Raw genomic sequence first — 9,611 nt, forward strand, 5'->3', positions numbered from 1 at the left:
TGCAATCAACTCTTGGTAAACGATCAGCCTGTAATTTCCCCCATAAACTGTTTATAAAGAGAATTTGAAACGTATTATTCTCTTCAATTTCCAGCATCATATTTAGCATGGGGAATGTATTTTGATTCATTTACCAAATACCAGTTTCCATATGCTTCTACTTCTAGACTGTGATATGCTTTCCTCTCAACAGTACTAACACGTTGTGGTGAAAGGCTTTTGAGCATCTCCCTCATATGGCTTCTGGGTTCCTCTACACAACATTAGCTTTACTTTGTGGTATTCGCTCTATTTTCAAATATAATCACCTAGAGTTTGAAGATGAGCATTGACTTGTAGAATGAGTACAAATGTTTGCAAGCATGCTCAACAATTTCTGATGATAAGTTATGATCAATTTCTATTACATTCAAAATAATATACAATGAATGGTAGGGTATGAAATATGTCAGGAATTAAGTTAAATATGTATTACTTGTAAATGATCCTGGTGTGAATTGGAAGCACAGTAATAACTAAACACATGTTTGTGAAAGTTGTGCAGTAAAAAATGGAAATGAAAAACAGTATATTGTGTTTTCAACCACTATTCATTTGCTTAGTGTCCTTGATACTCAACCTTCAATACAAGGAAGTGCATTCTTCAGTTAGTAGTGAGCATCGCGCTAGACATAGAGTGATTGCTACTGGGTCTCCACCTGATAGCTCAAAATGATAACATGGCGTGTTTTGCCGGGGGTCTCTTGAATCAGGACATTAACATCTGTGGACTCAGAAGTGTTGAAGGGCCCCTCCCAGTAGCCTTCAGCACTCAGAGTTAGAGAACCCACCTTTTTACCATTAATCAACACCAAATTCACCCCGGGAACCTTCAACTTAAAGTTGACAGTTTGATTAGCAGGCAGGACTCCAGCTGTTGGCTCTACCAGATCATAGCTATCCAACCAGGCGCTGTAAACCTTAGGGAACACAGGCCACTTCACCGCCGCATTAGTACAACAGAGGAGGTAGCAAAGCGTATACTTATATCTAGAGTCCTGATCACTCTTGTTCCGAGAATAGATTTTCAGGACAAAAGTTCCAGCCCGAGGGATCTGAATCTTTAGCACAGCCTGTTTTTCTAATTGTGATTTGAATATGTGCCTTCTTTTCATATTGTCAGTCATTTCAATGTCATCAGAATGTAGTGTAGCTAGTATATCCATGTCTTCCTTAAGTCTGAAGCTTACAGAACAGCGACCATCTCGGGTATGAATGATGGCATCAGTGTGAGAAGGCTGCAGAAACCCTTGCTGTTCTGTCAGCCAGTTTGGTCCCACCGGATTATGCAGTTCTTTGGGGATCTTCACTGTGCTGTCCACAGACTTGCAGTCCACTGTGTGTTTCAGTACCCTGGTGTAGCTGCTCTTAGATGAGTTGAAGGATTTAGCATAGATCTGTAGCACATGACTTCCCTCTGCTGGTGGATAGACCTCAAGCGTCATCCTGTATCCCCGCAGTGTCATCAGACCGGCAGTCTCAGCCCCATTAAAATCAAACATGAAGAGAGTCGGGTAACGGGCTTCTACATATATTACTGACTTTCCCTTCTCTGCAAAAGAAGAAGAAATACATCTTTCAGCAAATTCACACCAATGTATCTCAAAAGGTCTGTCAAATATGCCCTCTGAACTTTCCCATTCTAAGAGATCATGAAAATATTAAATCCAGAAAACATTTATTATTTTAGAGATTGCAAAGTAATCTTTAAGGGCATATTTACAAGAAAAGTGACTGAGCGTGGCGTTAGACTACTTGGCTTTGTCACTTTTGAGATGCAGGGCTGCACCTTATTTACAACAATACAAAGCACCCCTCCATTTTCCTCTGCTATAGTGCTAATTACAGCTGTCTAGCGCCAACACAGGCACTCTTGTACATTTGTGTAAGGGTGCCTGCATTGTGGGAATGACTGATCATGTACAGAAAGGTGTTCCTTCCTGCACATAAACAATCTTAAATAGCAATTTGTAACTTCTATGTGTGCTGCCTTGTGCACACTTGAAAGTAGCAACTTTTAAAATGATTGTTTATGTGCAGGAAGGGGCACTCCTTCCTGCACGTGAACAACCATGCATGGCGTTTTGCTCTTTTAATGTGTGCCGCACTTTTTAGCACACATACAAACAGAAAAACAAGAATAAATAAAGCATTTCTCCTCGTTGCCCCATGTTAAGACCAGGTTTTTTGTTGGTCTTCATTTTGGCGCTGCCCCATATTTATTCCTCCTTGCCCCATGTTAAGACCAGGTTTTATGTTGGTCTTAAAGTTGGAGCTGCCCCACATTCACGCCACCCTTGCAAAAATGGGTCAGCGTCAAAATCAATGGGAGTTGCAGCGGGACGCAAACCGCAGTACCCCTTACCCACCCATTTCAAGCTCAGTACAACATGAAAGGGGGCCTTATTCACAAGGCGATGTTAAGCCCTATCAAGTGGCTTAACATTGCCCCAAGGGTATGTGTGTGTGGAAAAATGAACTTTGAAAAATGCACTTTAGTGCATTTTTCAAAGTTGTTGCAAATTACCATGAAGTTCAACTTCATGGTAAGTTGCTCCCCCATTAGCGAATTCACATTTTTTTTTTACTTTAATGCATTGCATTTAAGGAATCTCAATTTGAGATTCCTTAAATGCTATCATAATTTAAGTAAACGTAATTTAGGGATTACTTAAATTGCGATCTTTGCATTTCGGATGATGCATCCCAAATGCAAAAATACCGGTCGCAAAGGGGCCGATTCTGAGAATCTGCCCGTTTGCGACCGGTTTTTGCTTTGATGCTTGTGGGCCTAAATACAATGGGCCTCATTTATGGTTTTTTTGCCACAGGGCAGCCCCTCAGACCTTGCTGCTGGGCCTCTCTATGGCAGAAGAAAAAGGCCAGGATTGCCCTTTATCTACTAGATACAGTGCATTCCTGTCCTTTTCCCCTGCGCGGGCGCATCATGGGCAGGCAGGCACCAACTCAGGCACCTTTGCACCATGGTGCAAGGGTGCCTGCGCTGCGGGATGATTATTTTTGTGCAGGAAGTGAAACCTTCCTCAAAATAACAATTGCAAGAGGCTTTTTTGTCATTCTATGTCTGCTGCAGAATGCAGCACACATAGAAGGAGGAAAAACAAGGAGCAATAAAGATATTTCTCCTCGTTGTGCCTCCCTTACGCCTCCTCTGGGAGGCGTAAGTGTTTAGCATTGCCTCAGACTTACGATTTCTCCTAATTCTGGGGCAGTGTTAAAAAACTGTGGATGTTGCTGGGAATACCCCCAACAACACCCCTTTCACACACTTTTGGGTGTGAAAGGGGCACATATTTATAAGGCCATGAGAAGTTACGTAACATGGCTTTAAAAATATGCCAGTGGGGGGCGTGGCTAGCGGCCGAACATGGCGGCAGCATAGCGTAAGAGCTCCTGAGGGCACTGTGGCCTAATCAATAATCCGACATATTAATCCGGCACATTGCTAACCCGAAGCGGCGGCGATCGGGTCCGGGTTCGAAGCGGCGCCACCCGATCCGATTTGGAGGCGAAACGAAGACTGGAAACTGCCACACTACATACTGGTGTACTTGGGCCTGTGCCCGGGAGAAAAGCAGCGGACTGGCGTGATCTGCCGGCCCCGGCGGAAGTGAGACCGGGCCGGACTGATTGTGGAGGCGCTCCCCGGCGCCCAGCCTACAGCATGGAACCACTCCTTGGAGAGACCGGCACAGAAAGAAAACCTCCTGAGGCGCTGCCCGGGAGTGCAGACACCAGATACACATACCACAACTGCTCGTTGCTTCCGGAGGGAGGCGACGATTACAGAGGCGGGAGAGGTCGGCGGCGCGCTGCAGGAGAGACAGCGACCTGCTCGGAGCGGCAGCGGCTGACGGAGCGCGGCCGAGACGGACGGAGAGAGACTTCATTCACCCCCTGTAACGGTACGGCTGCGCGCAATTAGACCCGGCCAGTGGCGGTAGAATCGAAGACCCCCGGGGGCCCGGTGAACACAACGCTGACCTGCGTATTACCACCGGAGGGGCTGGCAACGTCTATCCTGCTTAATTAGACACTGCAGTCCGGACATAGTGGGGGTGCAGAGATTGAGTCGCCCAGCGAACAGAACCCTAAGGGGGCCCTGGAAGATCTACTGACGCTAGTAAAGCGCATGGCCCGTCGGTAGTGCTACAGTCACCCAGCAAGGCTCCCAGCCAGGCAAAGCAGCATCTACCCTGATCCGTCCCGGTGGGCCCAGCGAAAGGACTCATGAAATTCTCCCCACTCGAGGCACTCTCAAAGGTGGGCAGCGATATGACAAACTGAGCACAACCGCTTGGCGGTATACAGAACAACACGCAATAAGACCACTTTGGCGACACGCCGGATAGAACCGCCTCGAAGAATACCTAGCACTGGGGCGCGGCAAGACGGTTAGGAGGCGGGTGACACAGCGGGAGGTGGAAGTGAGGAAAGCATCCCACGGACACTCAACATCGTGAGACACACATCAACCCACTGTTCCCCGACCCACACACACTGGACAAGAAACGACGCAATAGCTAGCCGCGAAGCAGTAAGGGACGAAGCTGATCCCCAAGAGCCCAAAGACATGGCGGGCAAAGGTACTAGGAGTGGGTCCACGCAGGCCAAGTTGGACAAGTTTGCCTACAGCCAACACGCACAATCGCAAACAGGTGGGCGAAATTCTACGGGTGCTTCCCAGGACTCGGAGGGAACCAAGAAAGTAACATTGGAAGACATTATGAGGACCCTCTCGGAAGTAAAAACACAGTAGGCTCCATCTCCTCTGAAGTCACGCTGCTACGAGCGGACTTCCAAAAAATGACTGAACGAGTATCCCAGGTGGAGGTGGTCACGAAATCTCTTGTGGAGGACACATCGGAACTACAAATAGCCATGGAACGTATGGAGAAGGTCACCAGACTTCTACAGGACAAGCTGGACGACCAGGAGGGGCGTTCTCGAAGAAATAATGTACCCATCCCCGGACTTCCGGAAACAGAGGAGAAGGGAGCAATGGACCTCTATGTTGAGGATCTCATAAAAACCAAACTGCAACCAAAAGGACTATCCCACTTCTTTTCAGTAGAAAGAGCACACAGGGTCCCGGGCGGAGCACCCAAACCGGGAGCCGCACCACGGCCTGTATTGGCCAGACTCTTCAACTTTAGAGACAGGGATGCCATCCTACAAGCAGCGAGAGTCTCTCCACCGGTTAAAATACAAAACGCAACTCTGGCATTCTTCCCGGACTACACGGCGGAGGTGGCCGGACGCCGCAAATCGTTCACAGAGGTGAAAAAAGCACTGCGGGACAGGGAATTGCCGTACTCTATGTTGTTTCCTGCCAAGTTGCGGATTGTTGCAGATGGGAAAGCGTGGTTTTTCGACAAACCGGAAGCGGCACAAGACTGGCTTGATGGTTGGAGACAGGTGGGGCCACAGCACCGTCTGCATAGAGAACGGCCTAATCAGCGCAACGGCAAGCAACTGAACAGCCAGGCCAGCCGACCGGCACGTCAAGGTGACACGGAAGAAACTGAGTCTGACGTTGCACAAGATCTGCTTGACTCTGGACAACCAGCTCCGGTCTGATGATTGACTGTAAATGAGAGGGATTGGGTGTGAAGCGAAGGGCCCTGGTCCTGTTGCGGCTGAGTAGGGTGGGCACAGTTAGTGCCTGTAAGGAGCTCACCAACCCCACGAGCAAGTAAGATAGTTGGGGAAGGACTAAAGCACTCTGCAATGTTGGGGACACGGGCGGGGGTTTGTCCGTGGAGCAGGGGAGCAGGGAGGGGGGATGGGAATGAAGTTTTGTTGTTCACGTTTCTGTTTCAGGTCATCATTCAGTTCACACGCTACACTACCACTCCAGGTATCGGCACAATCCTATGCACCACCATGACACGCACCGTCTGCATTGAACCTGGCGGCACGATACGAGTATCACTATCCCAACGATTTAATGGCCCGACCACTTCATGCTACACCCCCCGACAGTAACCCTGTGACTGTGGGGGTACCCCCACTGCGCCTGTTAACCTGGAACGTCAGAGGCCTGGGGGACAAAATAAAAAGGAGATTGGTCCTGCAAGCCATTAGGCGTCAAAGCCCAGATTTAGTGCTACTTCAAGAAACGCACCTAGCAGGGACCACTTGTAAAGCGCTTGATAGGCGCGGCTATGAGATGGCAATACACGCGGAATTCACTACCGGGTCCAGGGGGACGGGGATCCTAATGAAAAAGACGTCGCCCTTTCTCATTACACACCGCGCGACGGACGATCAGGGTCGTTTTGCAGCTATTCACGGCCAATGGGAGGGTAGGCCACTAAACATAGTCTCCGTATACATACCCCCAGCACTCCACTCCGTAGCATTGCCTGCCCTGGGTCAATTCCTCCTAGACCTCCCTGAAGGGGATACGATCATAGGGGGTGACCTGAATGCAATAATGGACCCTACACTAGATACCTTTCCCACCAGAGACCGCTCAAGGGGAAGTGCATCACTGCCTGACTTCTTAGAAGCCTTGGGCATTACAGACGTATGGCGGCACCTACACCCGGCGGCGACACAATACACTTTTTACTCCGCAGTGCACAATAGCCTCTCACGCATAGGCTATTTTTTGTTCCTGGGGGTTGGGCTGGGATCTGTGGACAAAATAGATATCCTGCCCAGGGGTATATCTGACCAATCACTATGTCCCTCACCACCAGAGAAAGGAAATGCGCTAGGATCTACCCACTGTACCCGAATTACTTAAAAATCCCCAAGATCAGGAAGAAACTCAAACTGGCAACAACACATTATTTCGAAGAAAATGCTGGCACGGTGATCTCGCCATCAGTCCTGTGGGAGGCATATAAAACGGTCCTCAGAGGTGCAGCGATAGCAGCAATAACGGGACACAAACGGGATTCCTGGCGAGAACTCACAGAGCTGGAACTGACACTTCACGACGCAAACACCGCTCACATGGCGAATCCCACCACGGCCACAGCACACACATTGCAATTAAGGCAGCAACAATACCAGGCCCATCTCAAAACGACAGTTCAGGGTTACATAGCAAACACTGCGCACAGAATTTACGATGTGGGCGACAAAGCGGGGAGAATGCTGGCGTGGTTAGGTAAGAGAAAGGGAGGAGCGAGGGGTATTCAGAGGCTTCACACCACTGACGGCCAGGTACTGACACTCCCAGAAGAAATTGTGCGCACTTTAGCAAGGCTCTTCCAGGATATATACACCCCGGACCATGCCGTCACTGCACAGATGGCGCCGGTCTCGCTAGCTGAAATCGACATCCCCAGTATACCGCACGAGGCTATGCAGGACCTAGAGGTGGACCCGACAGAGGATGAAATTCAGTTGTCGATTCAGGCATTGCAATCTGGCAAAGTGCTGGGTCCCAATGGACTACCCGTGGAATGGTACAAAACAATGGCCTCGGAACTCAGTAGTAAGCATGGGCGGAAAATCCGTTTCGCTCGCGGATTTTGCGGATTTTCGGTAAATTCGCAATCCGCGAGATTCGCGAATCTCCCGCAAAATCCGCAAATCCGCGAGCAGCGGATTTTGCTCGCACTGCTCGTACTGTTCGCGTGAGTTCGCGGCTTCCCAGTACAACTTCGCGCCCCGCGAATAAGTGCAAAATTGCAGAAATACGATCTTAGCAAAACTGAAACTACTTACCAGGTTCAAAAGTTCAGGCTCATCATTAGTAGCCATTTCCTGTAGTGCTTCCTGAGGGGCCCCTCCAGAGTTCAGTTGCCAGTTGCAACTATTATGTGACCCTGCTCTGAACCTCAGAATAGTTACACATATGCCACAAAGGTCCTGAATTACAGCTAAGGGAGACAAGCAGGAGCCAGGCTGGAAGTTCAAATCCATTAATCAGCCCCTAATTCATTATTGTCAGTTGGGGCAGGGCAGGTGTTGTAACTAATTTTGCAACAATGAAAGCACTTAGCAAGTACAAAAGATCACTAATCAGGAAGCACTAAGGAAGCAGGTGCCAGCTAAAAAAATATTCTGTGACACATTAATCAGCCCCAAATTAATTCAGGTCACTTGAGGCAGGGAAGGTGTGCTTGCGTTGCCACAATAATGTACACTGACTGGACAACCAGAGGGTGCTGTGATGAAACAGAGGGTGGTATGGGTGGGCCAGAGGGTGGCATGAGTAGTCAGAGAGTGGCAGTGGTGACAGAGAGTGGCAGGGATGAAGAAGAGTGTCCCAAACAGGCTGGACACGTAGAAACAACAAGTTCGCGAAACTTGCGACCCGACAGGTAAGTTCGCAATTTGCGAAAGTGTACAAAACCCTCGCGAACTGGCAGAAACCCGCGCAAACACAAAAAAAAAAAATCCGCAAATTCGCGAGAATTCGCGGATTTTGCGGATTGCGAGTTCGCAAATCCGCAAAATTCGCGAACGCGAGATTCGCAAAATTCGCCCATGCTTACTCAGTAGACCCCTATTGGACATGTATATGGAGAGCCGGGAAATGGCGGAATTACCGCTTGATCAGCGCACGGCCACGATAATAGCCATACCGCAGCCGGGAAAGCCTCCAACTGACTGTGCCTCCTATCGTCCGATATCTTTGCTGAATATAGAGGCCAAGGTACTAGCCAAACTTCTGGCCAACCGTTTGATGCCACATTTACACACCCTGATCCACCCTGACCAATCGGGCTTTATGCCCCACAGAAGTACAGCTTTGAATCTCCGGAGGGTTCATGGGGTACTGGCCCGTTCACACCTACTCTCGGAAAAGGCAGTAATTCTCTCCCTCGACGCCAAAATGGCCTTTGACCTAGTAGAATGGGAATATCTATTTGTAGTACTTGCACGTATGGGCTTTGGGCCAAAATACATAGCCTGGATACGACTACTATACACGAAATCGGTTGCGCAGGTGGTGGCCAATGGCCACATCTTGCTGACATTCCTGCTGGGCAGGGGGACTAGGCAGGGGTGCCCCTTGTCACCCTTACTCTTTGGTTAGTACTCGAACCCCTGGCTATTCTGCTTCGGACGACACCCTTATTCAGAGGCATTAAATGGGAGGAAGGATGGGAAGATAAAATATCATTGTATGCGGACGACATGCTTGTATATATGGTCGACCCGGATGACGGAATTCCAGCCCTACTGGAACTCTGCAATACGCACGGGAAGTCATCAGGCTATACCCTGAATTGGTCGAAATCAGTGATATACACACTGAAGGGCCCGGCGCCAATGCTACAAGTGGACTGCCCTTTGGCAACGGCAACGACCTCCTTTAAATACCTGGGCATTGTTGTCACGCAGGATGAAACAGCCTTCTTTACTAATAACTTAAAACCACCTATGGAACGCCTACGTGCAGACGTTAAGCACTGGGCAACTTTACCCCTGACCCTCCTAGGGAGGGCAGCATTATATAAAATGATGGCTCTTCCCAGGTTCCTCAATGTATTGGAAAACACCCCACATCTCGTCCCACCGCGATATTTCAAACAAATTGCGGCATTGGTCTCCAATCTGCTTTGGAATAATGGCCTGGCACG

At 49.1% G+C, this 9,611-nt stretch overlaps 1 pseudogene; it reads right to left on the minus strand.

The window, feature by feature from the left end:
* Positions 1-683: 683 nt before the first annotated feature.
* Positions 684-1,484, minus strand: LOC147683536 (kyphoscoliosis peptidase pseudogene; annotated as a pseudogene).
* Positions 1,485-9,611: the final 8,127 nt, after the last annotated feature.

This window comes from Lissotriton vulgaris, chromosome 11, assembly GCF_964263255.1.
Source record: "Lissotriton vulgaris chromosome 11, aLisVul1.2, whole genome shotgun sequence".
NCBI classification, from domain to species: Eukaryota; Metazoa; Chordata; class Amphibia; order Caudata; family Salamandridae; genus Lissotriton; species Lissotriton vulgaris.